The 16,898-nt window shown below is 42.3% G+C and overlaps 1 pseudogene; it reads left to right on the plus strand.

The window, feature by feature from the left end:
* Nucleotides 1-7,531: 7,531 nt before the first annotated feature.
* On the plus strand, nt 7,532-7,664 carry LOC132654991 (U2 spliceosomal RNA; annotated as a pseudogene).
* Nucleotides 7,665-16,898: the final 9,234 nt, after the last annotated feature.

Below are 16,898 nucleotides of genomic sequence, written 5' to 3' on the forward strand. Positions count from 1 at the left end.
GATTTGATCTACATCAAAGAAGTCAAGGAAAGAACTACCATTTTTCCTTTAAGTAATATGCGTCACAACATTACAGTCTTGTACTTCTAGTTTTGGTGCTATAAACTCAAGAGAGATGGTTTTGAATGAAAGTATAACTCCTGAATACTTGATGTCACATGTCAGATTTTGATATTTTGCTTGATGGCATTTTGCTAAGCTATGGCTTCTACAGTCACTTTGAGTTTCTTTCTTTCTTTCTTTCTTTCTTTCTTTCTTTCTTTCTTTCTTTCTTTCTTTCTTTCTCTTTCTCAAATTCTGCTGGATAAACATGAGAAATACAATACAAAATTCAATCTCACTTTGATACAAGTGTTCTTAATGTCCCTGATATGTAACATTGCCATATTTATGTTTGGAGACTGAATGTATAAATGAAACTGAATTTTTAAGAAGGTGCTTTGATCAGATTTTCATACCCTAAACCAGTAGTGATAAGGCAATATGGAGACTGCAGATGGCTTCAGCCTTCTCCTGTTTACTAATAAAAGCAGCACTTTTTATGCAATCAAGCTTTTGTGTTCTGAGGTGAACATAATATAATGATTGCATTTGCATTTTCAAGTATTGATCATGTTAGCGTCTTCTGCAACACACCTGTGAAATTTATATTTGCAAAAACATTACTTTGCAATGTGAGGAGACATGATTCTAGTTTGGCTGTGTTAGGGTAGAATTATAAAGCTGTGCTTGAAAACAGATAGGCTGGTGGGGGGGGGCAAACAAAACCAGGCTTTTAGTCTCAGATTTGTAATACCAATGGTGTGTCCTCAACATACAAAATTAACCTTTCTTTCTTTCTTTCTTTCTTTCTTTCTTTTTTTTTTTCCAGAGCCAAGGACCAAACCCAGGGCCTTGCACAGGCTAGGCAAATACTCTACCACTGAACTTAAATCCCCCAACTCCAAAATTAACCTTTCTTAACCTTGGTTTTTCCCATCTCTATAATGGAAGTGATAGTAATAGCTGTTTACACACACACACACACACACACACACACACACCTTTTCTCTTTTCTTATTTTCTAAGTCTTCCCTCTCAACAATGCTGACCTGATTTTGGAGAGCAGGGCCATAGAGGATTTGGACACCTGTCCTAGGTCCTCAAGCCTAAAAATTGAAGATGTCACTGGTAGAAACTACTTTTAGTGATCACTGATCTTGGAAGTGTCAGAACTAAATGAAGTTTGTATCTCTTCTCCATGGGGCGGGGAACAACAACCCAAAAGACAATTTTAGGAGGCACAAAAGTGCGTTAACAATTTTTAAAGTATCCAGAATGTTTTATAATAAGAGCCTAGGAATGTTACTTTTCTTTGGCATATCCATGTGAGTTCCTGTGGAGGCTCGAAGACGGTCAGGGACCCTCGGAGCTGCAGTTATAGGCAGTTGGAGCACCGTGTACGGAGCCTAGCAACTAAACTCTGGTCCCCTGCTCCCTCAAACCATCTCTCAGTCCACTCTTTCTCCCTATAATCTCAGATCCTCAGTATCGTGTGTGGTGGGTGGGGTTTGTGTTAGCATTATAAAAATCATGTCTTTTTCTTGCCTAAAACTGCTTAGGGACATAAGTAGGTGGGATTTTTTTTTTTTTTTTCAGGAAAAGTGAACATCTCTTGTGACTTGTGTAGAGTGTCAGGATCTTTGGGCTTCTTTTCTGTCTACCTTTCTCGTTCTCTTGGCTGCAGCCATCCTGGCTTCCCTGGAAATGAACTTGCTTGTGGAGCATGCTCCAAACTCCTGGCTGAGCCCTCTGCCCAGAAAGCCCACCCTCTGTGCAACTACTACACTTAATCCATATGTCACCTTCTTGGAGAGACACTCTCTCCTCATCCTCTCTGAATGTACGTGGTTCCACTCCCCATACCTTTCCTGTTTATTCATTTTTCACCCAGCTCATGGGTGATAAAATAAATATTACGTTAAATGTAAGTGTGCTCAGTTGGTTGTTTGCTCTTGCAGCCCTCCCTTCAGTCTTTGAACACAACCAACAGTCTTTGTTCGTTGTTTCAAGTATTCTAGAGCTCTTCCTGACTCCTTTTCATATTTCACAGGTGTCACTCCAACCGTAAACACACCACAACTTGGCTCAGTGGCTCAAGGCTCTGGGTTCAGTTTTCAGCTCTGAAAACAAACCATCAAAACAACAACAACAAACCCCCAAAATTCATCAAATAGGTTCTGCCATCATCTTTGCCTATCCTGTACTTCAACTGGACACGGCCCAGACAGACTGGGGGAGCTGGGAAGCTGACAGATTCTTCACAAAGAGTCTTCAGAGCATCACAGGCCCCGGAGGTGAGGAGAAGAGCTGCGTCAGCTCATTGCTGGGAAAGGATCACTAAGCAGGGGCACCGTCAGGTGAGGAGGGAGGAGACCATGGGTGAGGTTCATTCATCAAGGGTCTGTGGACCACCTTGCGGAGCTTGAGTTTGACCCTGAAAGCTATGAAAGGATTGGAGATGGCCGATGAGAACAGAGGCTGACTTCAGGAAGGCTAACCTTAAAACAATGCCGAGATAAACATCTTTAGTGCAATGGTATGCAAGAGACCTAAAGTACAGTAAGGAAGGTAGACATGATAAATGAGGATTTGGGCAATAGCTACTGTTACTATTTGAAAACAGATGTTTCCCTCCAAAAGCCATGAGTTAATGATCTTTGGCCCTAGGTGACACCTGTGGGAGATGGGGCCTTTGCAGACATCCTTAGATTATTGGGCTACATTCTCTACGAAGCTATGGGTGCCAATCTCTTCTTCTTTCTCTCCTTTTTTCCCTGGCTTGTGATACCAGCTCTTAGGCTTAATCAAATTCTTTCTTATGTCACTTGCTGGTACCTCCATTGGACATCCAAATTAATGGGTCCACTTGAACAAAGACTCAAGCCTCCACAATTGTGAACTGAATAATCCTTTGAAAAATAAGCTAATAGTGTAAGTGCTCTCTTATAACATGATGCTAGTATAGTTGTCAGGAAAGGCAAAACTATTTATTTCAGATAAACTTGATAGCAGCTACTCATCTGCTACTATTTAAAAGTGGATTATAAATAAATAAATAAATAAATAAATAAATAAATAAATAAAAGGACAAAGGGTCAAGGAAGTAAGAAATACTGCTGATCCAAACCCTTTACTCTCCCTTATTTCCACCGCACTTACAGCCTGGCTGTATGTAGTCCTGATGGATACTTTTCTGTCCTTCTCATTTTAGACACTTAAAGGAGGCCTGGGTCACTATAAGAAAGGGGAATGCCCTTAGGATTCATCCTAAGCCACTTGTAACAAGGGTCCAGAAAGCTTTATTTATTTATCTTTTATTCTTTTGCCAGACTGAGGTTTTAGCTTTCCGACTTGGCCGCTGCATTGAGACCAATGCTTGTAGCTTATAATTGATGGTGTAGTTGATGGTATGTGTTTATAGTTGATTGATGGTATGTTTATAGTTGATGGTATGTTGATGGTATGTATGTACCCCAATCCACACCACTCTCTAAAACCTTTCAAAATTGCCCACATAGACTTCACCTTTGCCTTCCCACAGACCATTCAGTGTCAAAACAACAACAAAAAACCAAACAAGCAACCATGTTTAAGGACTCAATGTATTTCTGATAACACTGAAACTCACAATATTCTCAAAAACTCAGAATTCTCACAGCAAGCCTTCTGGGCAGTGCTTTAGAACACCCCTGGGTTCCATATTTAATCACAATGGATGTCTCAGAACTCACTTTATGTTTAGATCAAATGGTTATTCTCTGTGTTGTTTCTGGCCTATGCTGATGCAGCATTTTTGAGACCTTGAAAATCCAAATGCTATGAGAAACCTGGGATTCATTTCCTCCCCTTTGGGGAAAAGCTTTTCCCAGGTATCACACACCCAAGCCCTTTATGACTTCCAAACTCCTTATCGCAAGCAGCTTGGAAGGGAGGAAAGGGGGTAGGCTTGAGAAGGAGATATCAAGAGGCCACATGTCAAGAAGAGCACAGTATCTCAGACACAGTGCTTTGTGGTGGTGTTCTCGGCATCCTAAAATGTGACCTGACTGGGGGGAGGGCCTGGCATCCTTTACGCATTGTTGCGGAGACCCTGCGTGCAGCCCTTTACTGGACCCAACAACCAGACTTCCAAAGAACTTTTTTGTGATTTTTTTTCCTCCTTCCTTTCCTGTTTCTCTCCAGGCCCTCACTCTTGTCGTTTGACTGTACTGTCCAATTAATACATTTCTCTTAAATTCCAATTTGTCCATAATGGTGCCTATTCAAATTGTTGGGCTGTAATTATGAATAACTTTTTAAAATTCACCTCCAAATTGTCCCTATCGAGTCTTTATCCTGTAATTATCTGCTGTATAAGAACTTCCAGCAATCTTGGCAAGTAAACTCTACCCAGCTAAAAGAAATCTAGATCAAGACCAATCACAAAGACATGCAGTAATGAGAATATGCTGAGTGTCTAAGTGAGTCAGGCAGGCACTGCAGAAAAGCACTGGAGGAGGTGATGATGGCTGCTGAGTGTCTAAGTGAGTCAGGCAGGCACTGCAGAAAAGCACTGGAGGAGGTGGTGACGGCTGTGAGGCCCTCACCAGCTAAGTAAGAGAAAATGTAGCGATTAATTCAGAAAATAGAACGCATAGAATACTTAAAAATAGTGCAGGAAGGACAGAAAAACTGGCGGAGAAACTGAGAGTAGAAAGAGGTTGATTGCAGTTTGAGGTAGAATCGTCTGAGTGGGTACCACTAGGAAGTTGGTATTTGGACAAAAGCTTGAGAGATGTGAGGGGGTTAGCAACAGATGAGAGGAAGGCTCACTCCAGACAGACGGAACGGCCGGCAATGATATACCCTCAGAGCATGTCTAAGCAGCCGCCAAAAGGCTAGCATGGCTGGGCTGGAACAAGTGAGAGTGACAGAGCCGGCAAATGGCTTGAGAGTCAACGTGAGAAATTCGGTTTTTGTTTTTTATAAATAATTCATTCACTGTCATCAAATTAAAGGCCTTATGCTGATTGCCCTACACCTGGGTTTCTAAATCAGTTACTAGCAAAAACATCAGAAATCACTAGAAGCCCACACTGCCTTACATGTCTCAGGACCTATCTTCGTAGCTAAAGCTACGACTCCAAGCTCTTGTGGTGTTGCACAACTGGTCAAAGGGAAAAGATGCTGGAACCATAATTTCCCCATCGTGACCAGCCCGACAAAGCGACTCTCTGAAGGTTGCCTTGTTCTTGAGCAAGTAACTTCTCTCTTTGCCCATTTGCTACTGGCTATCATCAAGCATTTCTATTAAAGAAATCAAGAAAGAGGAAAAAGCCATAGATGATGTAGGTGGTTGAAGGAACACAAAAAGTCTTCTACAGTAGCGGCTTCATGAGCTCACATTCTTCCTAGCTTTTGTTTTCTCTCACCTGCTACCAAGGGAGATCAGTAGACTTGTAAGAGTTAGGTGAATCCTTGATGGCCTCCCATTTTCTCCACATTGACTGCTTCTCCTTCAGGTCTTAGCTGAATCCTCAGGCACTAAGATGTGAGTGTAGGGGTGATCTCCACACACACAGATCAACTCACTGCCCTTAGATTTCAGATGTGAAAACAGTATGGGAAAAGTGAAGGACAATCCCATGAGATCACTGCTAGGCAGTCATTTTCTACCCTCTTAAAACAGAACAGAATCTGTAACACCCATTTCCAAAAAATTGTCTATTATTGAGGATTCACAGTATCCTAGCTCTACACAAGAACAATCTTCAACTTGCTTAGGTGGAGACAGACAGCTCCTGTAAACAGAGAGTATTATCTAAGAATTGAGTCATCAAGGTTGATTACGTAATTATAACCCACTCAAAAGGCAGACTGGGGCCTGGAAAAGTGTAGGATACACACCACCACAAGCACTTCCTGGTAGAGGAGAGTATATAAAGGTGAAATTCTATCTTCAGTAACTTCAGAATAGCAATGCACACTATGTTTTGAGACAGAAAACTTGAGTTTTGCCTATCAAGGCTGGCATTTCTCTGTGACCTTAAGCCAAAGGTATTTATTCTTTCTGAACTTTTTACCTGTAAGTAGGGCCTGTAGAGATAAGCTCACAGGTTTTTATGACACTTAAAGTAGAAACTTTGTCACTGCTAACGCCCCTCACAGAGGGAAGGCACAGTTACTTCCAAGCTGGCAGCATGCGGCTCTGGTGGACACTCAGACGGCAGAGCCCTCCAGAACTCAGGGTGGAGATGGAATAAATTAGTGTGAATGCACTAATGCTTATCTTTGTGTCTGATGACATGATTCACGGAGTAATTTTTGGAGTTCCACAGTCTCTGGCACAGGATGTTTCTCTGCACAGCTGGAAGCTCCCCCCGGGGGAGTGTTCTTGCAGGATCTCTCCTGTCTTGCTTGAGGAGCCATTAGTGAGACTTGACCAAGTCTCCACTCTGACCAAGGCTGGGGTTGAGGAAGGGACAAGACCTGGGCAAGAGACAACAACACTTACTGGTTGGTAAGGACTGGGGAGATTGGGAGCAGTAACAGTCTCATTTGGTTGAGTAAGAGGAACGATCGCCTTCCTATGGAGACCACAGTTGTTAGAAGCCGAGCAAATGCTTGCTGTGTGTGTATGTACTTGTGCATGCGTGCCCTGGCATACAAAGACCAGAGGTCGACCTCAGACATTGTTCTTCCTCTGACTGTGTACACATCTTTTTTTGTTTTTGTTTTTTGTTTTTTGAGACAGGGTCTTTCATTGGCCCGGAATGCACAGATCAAGGGAGTCCTGGAAATCCATTTATCTCTTTCTCTCTTGGGCTGGGACTGTAAGTGTGCTGCCTTGCCATGCCTTTTTCTATCTTTCTTTTAAGCAAAGGTTCTAGGAATTGAACTTGGGCTCTCATGCTTACAGGGCAAGCAAGTGCTTTACTGACTGGGCATTCCCCCCACCCCACGCTCCTTATGCTTTGAGGCAGTGCACACAGCTGTTTATATCGCGTTCTACAATGGGCTGCTGGAATTCTAGTTCTGGTCTTGATAGTTTTTAGTGGCATGTCCTTGTACAAGTCATAAACCATCTCTGCAGTTCTCTCATCTGGAAAATGAGATAATATTAGCCCTGGGGCTTAGTGGAAGGATTACTTGAACTAACTGATACAATTTTCTTAGACTAGTACCCGGGATATAGTAAGAAACCCTGCTCCTCTATAATGTATTCATGTCAGCTTCTTTCTCTACATAGAACAATAGCTATGAATACTTTATATTTTAAGCTATAAGTATTATTCCTTCTTGTATTTAAATCATGTAAAAAAATTCTCAAGGCTCTCTCCTTCACCAGAAAAAGATGAAGGTAGCTAAGAAGACTAACTAATTTATACATGTGTGTATATCTATGTATATTTAATATATATAATATATGAAATTATCTCAGGATGACTTTTTGCTAGATTAACATTTGATCATATGATAATAGCTATCTTTTGCTTCCATTTTTCCTCTTGTTGCTTTTTTGGCCTTTGGCTAAGATCATGTGTAGTATCTGTTCTTATCAGTTTAAAATTCCATTTTGGGGGGTCAGCTTTATTTTCTGAAAAATTCCGCTGGGGCTCGCCGCTGTCCTTACTGCACCTTCTCAGCACCTTTGTAGCTTATCAAAGGGAAACTCAAAGACAGCTTTGCCAAATTTCTCTGTGTCGCTTAAGAAATCATCAAATACAGACTCAAGTAGAGATTTTTTTTTCTCTTCTTTTCTTTTTGTAGAACAAGGATAATCCTAAGGCTGGAACTGTATCCTGGGATTGCAGTTCCTCATTCTGGAAGTAAAGTCTCAAAATTCTTCTCTTTTACCCCAACAGGGCTCTCTTGCAAGCCTCCACTGTAGGTAATCTACACTCCTGCCCCACACAGGGTCCACTGTTTGTCAGGATGTTGAGTGGGAAAACAGCCACAGCTTCCTGGAGCCTTCACCAGACTAGCCCCACAACAGGCAGGGCTGCACGTTTGGGAGTTTGCTAGTCGCAGCATATTGTTCCCAGAGCCCCACCTGAGCAGTAGGGAAATTCTGCCTCCACCCCTCAGTGAGCTAGTGTGAAGCAAGGGACAGATAAAAGGGAGCTGCTGTCTCTCGTTTGGCTAGCTGAGGTTGTTTCTCAAGTCCAGTGGAAAGTGCAACAGAGGAAAATGAAAAGAAGTGGTATATATGGAAACCCCCAGAGAATAAACAACAACCACCAAAAGGCCACCTGTCACTTTCCCTGAACCTTCGCAAGTGCTGCTCACGCCATTGCTCTTTCTTATGGAACTAGTTTACAGTGACGTTTGCAAAAATATGACCTTGTTCCAGTGTTGGACAGCCTTTAACAGAGGGAGTCTTTCCAGGCTTGAACCATCTTGACCACCTTATCTGCGAGCCCCTGTCAAAAACCAGAGTCACTCTGGTGCATTCCAAGACTCACGTTGCCAAAATTCTATAATGTGCAAAACTTGGAGGTATTTAATATTTCTGTCATAAAGCTAGTCCTCCACTCTTTGGGTCTATAGCTCATTTAAACTAACGTCTAACGGCTTTGTGCCCGGGGGCTGAAGTTAAAGGACACAGCAGCACTAAATGGCCTTTCTCTTTCAGTGAATAGCCATCAACCGGAGCTGTTTTCTCCATTTCTGCCCTCCCTTGGGTTGTTTACTGACCGATCCACAGAGAGCTAGAGAGAAAGAGTTCCCCAGAAAGCAGTTGTCAGGAGCCCAGAGAAATCATTGGTCAGTGGGATTTCCTAATTTTCAGTCTAACCACCCAGAAGGCTTTTGTCATGGTGGATGGTACATAATCAGATCACACGTTGGTTGTGTTACCCATCTGGAACTGTCCAGAGTTCTCAGCTATTCTTCTAAAGCTGGGTCACAGAAGAAGCCATGTCTTTATTTCCTCTTCGTCTTCTACTGTTTCCTATTTTAAGCAAAGTGCAAAACTATTACTGAGTCCACTATAGCTCATTTTAGTATGTCCATTGCATAGAAAATGAATAGCAAATGCTTCTGAAAGGCCTGTTTTCCCCAGGCGCCACACTGTTTAACCTTCCTGCCACTCACTCCTGCCCCACACAGGGTCCACTGTTTGTCAGGATGTTCTGCCCCCTCACAGCAAGGAATACCTGCCTGTAGACACAAGGGCATTGGGAAATTTGAGAGCCGACATTCCTGGTCTCTGACGCATTTCATCAATTCTACTCAGATGGCTAAAAGCATTTTCAAAAGAGAAAAAGCACCATTTACTGTATCACTTACTTTATTTAGCAGTAACAGATGAGAGTCCACATCAGGAGGGTAATTACCACAATCATTGAAACACTTGTTTACCCTCTACCTTACATATTTCACCTGCAGGTTTATCTTGAACAGCCCTCTCCAGTGGTAGAGAAGCGAATGTGGGGGTTGTCCTAAGGGTTTTAGCATCAGTGCCTTTAAGTGCTTTGTATCTTCAATTAATTAAAATTAGCTATATCAGTGGCTGCAATATCTACTTTAGATTCTTTATTTCATAATGTACCATAACTGTAAGGATTTTAGGTTCTTGACTTCAAGGAGGGCACAGAAAAGTTAAACCATACATCAGGTGTCACTGGTAAACCTAAGCATGAGTAAGCAAGGATGAGATACTGGAGATGGGAACAGGAATGAATGAGTGAGAAGTGGACGAGAAAAAAAGTGGATCCTGACAGTAGGTATATAAGATGGCCAGCAGGCTGGAAAATGACTGGAAGAACCAGGTCATACATTCCTTTTCATTTATTTATGTTTTTACATTTTTAATTAAAATATAAGTATATCATTTACCCTTTTCCTTTCCTTCCTCCAACTCCTACTATCCCTTCCATCTGAATTCTTAATTATGACTATTATTACTATTATTGTAACTTATATTTGTGTGTGTGCAAATATAACCAGCTGACTCCATTTTTGTTGTTTGTGTGCATATAGTTTCAGGGCTGACCATCTTGTATTGGCTAGCACGCGCTCCTTCCTGGGAGAGGCTGATTTTTCTCTCAGCAGTCATTAGTTACTCGTGCTTCTTTGTATAGGTGGAGGACTCCATGAGACATCGGGACGTCTATTGATATTGTCATTTTTCTGGTCTTGTTATGCAGCCATTTCTAAGAGAAGCAGTTTTACAGCAGGCCTCCTGGTATTCTGGCTCTTCAGGCTGCCTGCCCCCTCTTCTGCAATGGTCCCTGAGCAATAGATGTAGAAGCTGTGCTGCGGCAAAAGTATGTATTGGGGCTGCGATCTCCACAATCCATTAATCTTTGCATTGTGTCCAGTTGTGGTTTTCTATAATGGTCTCCATTTGATAGAGGCTTCTTTAATGAGGGGAAATGGCTACACTTATCTCTGAGTATGAGGATAAGATTTAAAATGTCATTAAGGAATTATGCTGGCTTAGCAAAGTGACAACAGGAGGTTCTATTCTAAGACCCATGATGTCATTAGCCCTGGACACTTAGTTATGTATGAGGCATGATTTCTCTCCTTTGGATCCTAAATCCATTTAGTCAGCTCTTGGTTACCAGCAACATGTGAGTGCCACTGTTGCACTTTTGCAGCTGTCTCATCATGCCGGCCATTGTTGTGGTCATAAACATCGCAGATGCAGGAGGCCATTGCTTGCGTCTCTGCGTTGGCAGCTTGCATAGGGCTTTCTTCCATAGTACCAACTATGGAAGCTAAACCAGAAGAAGGGTGCTTCCAGGTTGGATCCAGCTTCAATAATCCAAGTCTTGGGGCTTAAGCAGGTAGTATCTTCAGGAGTAGGGGCCTGCCTTCAACCTCTGAGAGGCTTTTAAATACAACAACAACAACAAAAAAAAATCCTATATTTTTTTGGTAATTATTTAGACTACCCTGACCAACCATTCAAAAGAAGGTTTTTTGTGCCTGGATCTGATTCTTGTTTTTTGTGCTAGTCTATGATTCATATATACTAATAAAACAAAGTGTAAAGGAAACAAATGAGCCAGTTAAAAAGTGATCTATGGGGTTCCTGTCCTCTCCAGAACTTACTATTTCCCACTCCTTTCTTAAGATTCCATGCAGTTGGCCATAAGTCTCAGCATCTGCTTTGAGTCTGCAGGGCAGTGCCTTTCAGAGGTCCTCTGTGGCAGGTATTTAGGTTGTTTCCTGTTTTCTTCTTCTGATGTCCATCCTCTTTGCCTTTCGGGATGGGGATTGAGCATTTTAGTCAGGGTCCTCTCTCTTGATTAGTTTCTTGAGATGTACAGATTTTACTAGGTTTATCCTATGTTATAGGTCTATATGAGTGAGTATACCGTGTGTGTCTTTCTGCTTCTGGGACAGCTCACTCAGGATGATCCTTTCCAGGTCCTACCATTTACCTGCAAATTTCATGATTTCCTTATTTTTCATTGCAGAGTAATACTCCATTGTGTAGATGTACCACAATTTCTGCATCCATTCTTCAGTTGAAGGAGAGCAACAGAACCACAAAATTTGAACACAGGGGTCTTCCCAGAGACTCATACTCCAACCAAGTACATATATGATTCTTATGTAAGATTATTATTTAATATATATGTATACACACAAAATGTCTATATGTGTATATATAAATATATGTATATGCATACAATTTTGTGTATAATTTTAGGTAAATATAAACTAATATACTAATTCTCAAGGGAAGTTTTATCAAAAAGTTTTGGCGTTATTGTCCCTCCTCCCTTCTTCTCCATCTGCAATGACCTCTTGACCCTCTCCGCATTTGGAGCCACTTCCCTGTCTTCACATTTACCCCTTTATATCTCCTTTATCCTGCTACTTCTCTCTCAAGTGTCTGCCTGCCCAACACACACACAATGGCTCCTTTGTAACTTTCTGGTTTCTGTGGTTACTGCATGCTATATATTCACATCTGAAGATCTGAAGCTGGAAAATGCCTATAAGAGTATACATGCAGCATTTGTCATGCTGGTCTGAGTTACCTCATCCAGTAGAATTATTTCTAGGTCCATCTATTAACCCATGAACTTCATGATTTCAGCTTTCTTTACAGGTGAATATTATTCCATCTTGTGTGTGTGCCGCATTTTCATGATACATGCAGCATTTGGAGTATTTTCAGTCCCTAGCTACTGTGCAGCAGCGAACCCTGATGAACAAGTTTCTATGGAGGAGGAGGGTGAGTCCTTAGGCATATGCCAGGGAGTGGTACTTACTGCTCTGACCCATCTTTAGAATACAGGAGGGGAAAAATAATCTTTTTCTACTAAAAGAATGTGTCTCCTGTACTATGAGAAATTACCATATTTTCTTTGTTTCAATTTTCCAAACAGTTTTACACTAGATTCCAGCCCTGGGCCAGCTGTGGCTCTCTAGGTATTTAATTGATTTTTAACTGGCAGAGAGGTCATGCTCTAAAATTCTTCTCTAGGCAAAGAGCTACCAGGAATCCATCATTTCTGGTTTCAGTTCTCATGCGAGCCTTACCATACTGATATAATTTTAAGAGTGCAGGAAAAAAAGAGGTACTGTTTCTTATCAAATTCAGAGCAATGTGTGTGTATGTAGGTATGCATAACATTATCTGTGCTATCCTCCAAAGATCTCCAAATTTTCCTATTTTAATATATCCCTGTTTTAATTTTTAGCTTTTTATTGTATGAGAATTTCATGCATGCATGCATGCAATGCATTTTGAGCAAACTCACCCTGCTTTCTCTCACCTCTGGTCCCCTCTCCTATGCCCCTACTACCTTTTCCTCAGCACTCATGTGCTCTTTGTTTTTAGACACACGGATTACACTTAGTGTCCATATGTGCATTACAGAAGTGTACTGGGGCATGCGGAGCTTCTCGGGAGCCACGTCTCTGCAGAAAACCGACTCTCCCTCCCCCAGCAACCATCAGTTGCCAAGAGCTGCTCTTGGAGCTTCGTGGGTTCCTCCTCTGCCCATGCCGAGATTTTCCTAGTTTGACCTTATGTAGGTCCTGTATACGCTGCTGAGTCTGCATATACAACTGTGTTGCCGTGTCTGGTGAATGCTCTTCCCTGTACACATCCTCAGCTCTGGACCCCTTCCACCAACGCCTTGAACTTTCCCATGATTAGCAAGGGGGCTCGTGATAGAGTGTCTGAAGTTCTTGGGGGAGCATTATTACTCCAAATGGCGTAACTTCGCTTAAACTATATACATGTATGCGCATGCATGAGGCTACACACATACATAGGTATACACACATATATACACATGTGTGTATATCCTATATAAACGTATGTACTACATATGTATTTGAGTAACCCTGAAATAATGTTCCCCTGTGGTGTTTTCAAATGCCTTCCATGCTTCTTATCCTCCCGCTCTCTCCTCTCCCCAGTAAATGTCCTCCCTTGTTTTACCCAGTCCTCCTTCATATCACCTGTCCCACTAGCTCCCTCTCCAGAATAAATCGTTTGAAATGATGTTGCAAACCATTACAGAGTGTATTCTTGTCAGGATGATGAGTCTTCACAGAAAACACCCGTTTCATCTCAGCACCACGGAGTACACCCTTTTCCCTTCCGAAGCGGCTGCACCCCACACCGGCAGCCCCTGCTGCTGAGCCTCCACGTCCTCTATGCTGTCCTCCTGGCAGCAGCCTGAGTTCCAGAAGCCATCACAGCTCTGATGTTTTGTGGAATCTTCCTTGGCATCATAAAGAATAAAAAAAAAAAAAAAAAACATCAGGTGGAGAAGAAATCAGGTCAACTAAGGACAAAGAACATGACATGATGCCAGAAAAGTGTGAAGCAGGAGCTGTACACCACTCAGGAAGAGGGTGAGTGGGGGATGGAGTGGACAGATGGGGAGAATGATCTCAAGAGGGAGATGATTCTCCACTGAGATGAAAATGGCTGGTTCTGCCATATTGGTCTAAGAGCTCCTTCACTGTGAGTTTTTTTTCCTTTATAACATTTTTATCTGCATGTATAATTATATATAAAGGTTTTCATCATATTTTTCATACATGTATATAATGTATTTTAATCATGTTCAGTCCCGCTTCATTATACTTTCTTAATATTTTTTCTTTAGATTTATTCTATGCATGAGTGTCTTGCCTGCATATATGCATGTGTATCACACGTGTGCCAGGGAGGATGTTGGATCTCCGGAACAGACAGTTGCCGGGAACTGAATTAAGGTCCTCCTCCAGAGCACCAAAGGCTCTTAAGTGCTGGCTTACCTCTCAAGGCCTTATTGCTTTTTCTTTTCTTTCTCCCACTTTGACCCTGTTTTGTTCCCCTCTCAGTCCCATTTGACCCCCTGGCTCTTGCCAATAAGTTCTCTTACTTACTCTTTTGTTCTTTCCATTTTGAGGCAGGGTCTCTCTACGTAGCCCAAGCCATCCTAGTGTAAGACCTGGAGTCTCACTGCTCAGGATCGCGCCCTTCCCAGGAACTCTCACAGACCACAGCTCGATGCAAAAGCAAGAGGTTTTATTGCTATTGCGATAGAGTCAGCCCTCCAAAGACAGGAGACGACCCCGAACATGCAAAGCACAGGGTTTTTATACCTGAAAATCAGGTCACATTTGCTCTATAGTTTACAGCTGGCTGTAGATAGTTTGCAGCTGGTTGTTTCTCAGAACTTGCCATGTAGAACAAGCTGGCATCAAACTCACAGAGATCTGCTGCCTCTGCCTCCCAAGTGTTGTGGTCAAAGGCATGCCCCACTACAGCCAGCTTAGTCCTCCTGCTTTCAGTCCATCCTTTTTTTGACCCAATAGATTTCACTAAAGTTGCTTACAAAAACATGGTACGATCATAGGTACTGTGAGGCCAACAATGAAATTCTTGGAAGTCAGAGTTCCACCTCCACCTCCCTCTGGCTCTTACATTCTTTATGTTTCTTCTTCTATGATACTCCATGAGCCTTGGAGGGGGTAAGGTGCATGTCCCACTTGTGGCTGAGTATTCATTTATCATTTAGTCTCATCATTTTGACCAGATATGAAATAGCATTTACTGCTGTTCACTACACAAAAACAAGCCCCTTTGACCAAAGCTAGCAGCACTGCTAACCCATAGGCATAATCATACTTGTCTAGAAGGTGACCTGGTGGTCCCACCAAGCCCATTTAGCAAAACAGCAGCAGCAGCTTCTCCACGGGGGCCTATAACCTCCCCAGCCATGGGCTTTGCCTGGCTCTGCAGTACCAGGTGGGAGTTTCTTTCAGTGGAGCGGGCTTCACATTCAACCAGAAAGCAGTTGGCTACCCCCAAACAGATTTGCCGCTTTCGTACCTGAGAGCACATGCTTCCCGGCAGGGAGGCAGAGCTTCATGCAGGGCAAAGAGCTCGGCAGGACTGTTGATGAAAATTCTCCAGCACCCTGCCTGGCATCCTCTGGCATTCTGAGGGCTAGCCAGCAGGGAGGAACCCTCCAGCCTGAATCCAGTTCCAGCTTGAATTCTTCTAATAAAACGTAGAATCCATAATGTTAGTGTCTCAGAGCATTTTACATACATGTAAGGGTTGGTGTTCATCACTTAGAAAAATTTTAAATAAGTAGAATTTTAACATGTGATAGAGGAGGCCTTTGGAGGCCAGAAAATACGAGCAGCTTTAGCAAGGTCACTCAGCTTCGGTGGGAGACATCGGAGTTCAGACCTATGCTGGCAAGCCCACACGCAACGCTGTCCTGACATACACAACTACAAAAGAACGTCTGTGGATGAGCCGAACCTGTGCTTGCTGAGAAGAATGATGACTGGGATAGCTGTGTTATTAATTAAGCCTCAGGAATGCTAATAGGAAGACTAAGAAGAAATACAAGGATTTTTTTTCTCACTTAGAAGAATGAAGTAATTGTCATAAGTTGCTTGTGCATTTAACTTTAGATCATCATGTGTTTGCTTGTTTATTGACACGGGGTCTGACTCCATAGCCTGGGTTGGCCTTGAACTCATCATATAGTTTAGAACAGCCTCAGACTTGGAATTCTCCTCTCAGCCTCTCAAGTAGCTGGGATTATAGACAAGAGGTGCCATGTTCAGATTAGTGTCATTCTAACTGTGATATGACTCATGCCTTTAGTTCTTTAATACAGACAAAAATTCAAAGTTGGAGTAAAAGGCATAAAATAAACAAGAGAACATATATTTGCATCAGTGGTAAGTTGTGATTTGCAAGGCAATTTCGTCTAATCATTATAAAATAGCCCTTAACACAAAAAAGCTAAACCTCAGACTTGGGTTTCCAAAAGTACACTTGTCCCTCTTCTTCACTGGGGCACCCTCCCACATTCCTCGGGCCTTAATTAAATTAGAACTAGCAAGTGCACTGGGCTTGGGGTTAGGATAAATAGTCCAGGTTCAAGCGGGAGATGCTGCTTTAATGACTTGGAATGTGTCCAGAATGCACAGACTGCCTAGCAGGCAAATCTGACAGCTACTGGATCTTGCAGCAATAACATTCTAACCAATTAAAAGCTGAACTAGAAATAATGGTTTGTCACTGGGAGGTGTTTCAGAAACCAATTGGTCCAGATTAACCAGAAGATTAACTTTTCTAACTGAATGTAAAGGCCATGGGAAGCGGACGCTAATGAAAGAGAAACACACTCTATGAAAAGGGGAAAGCTTACATACAGAAATTAGGTTAATTGATCTTCTATGCTACGTATAAACAACTGCAAAAGTACTGTCTTTCTTTCTGTCAGTATTTCATTGGAATAAATAGGCTCATTATTAAAAATAAAAATAAGTAAAAGAGAGCAGTCCGCTGCTTCTAAGGGATTCCTCTAACGGAAAGGACAGAGATGGGCTTCCTCCATTCACAAGTGTGCTCCACAGGAAAAAGTATTCTTCCCAGGTGA

The sequence above is a fragment of the Meriones unguiculatus genome, chromosome 6 (assembly GCF_030254825.1).
Source record: "Meriones unguiculatus strain TT.TT164.6M chromosome 6, Bangor_MerUng_6.1, whole genome shotgun sequence".
In the NCBI taxonomy this organism is placed as follows: Eukaryota; Metazoa; Chordata; class Mammalia; order Rodentia; family Muridae; genus Meriones; species Meriones unguiculatus.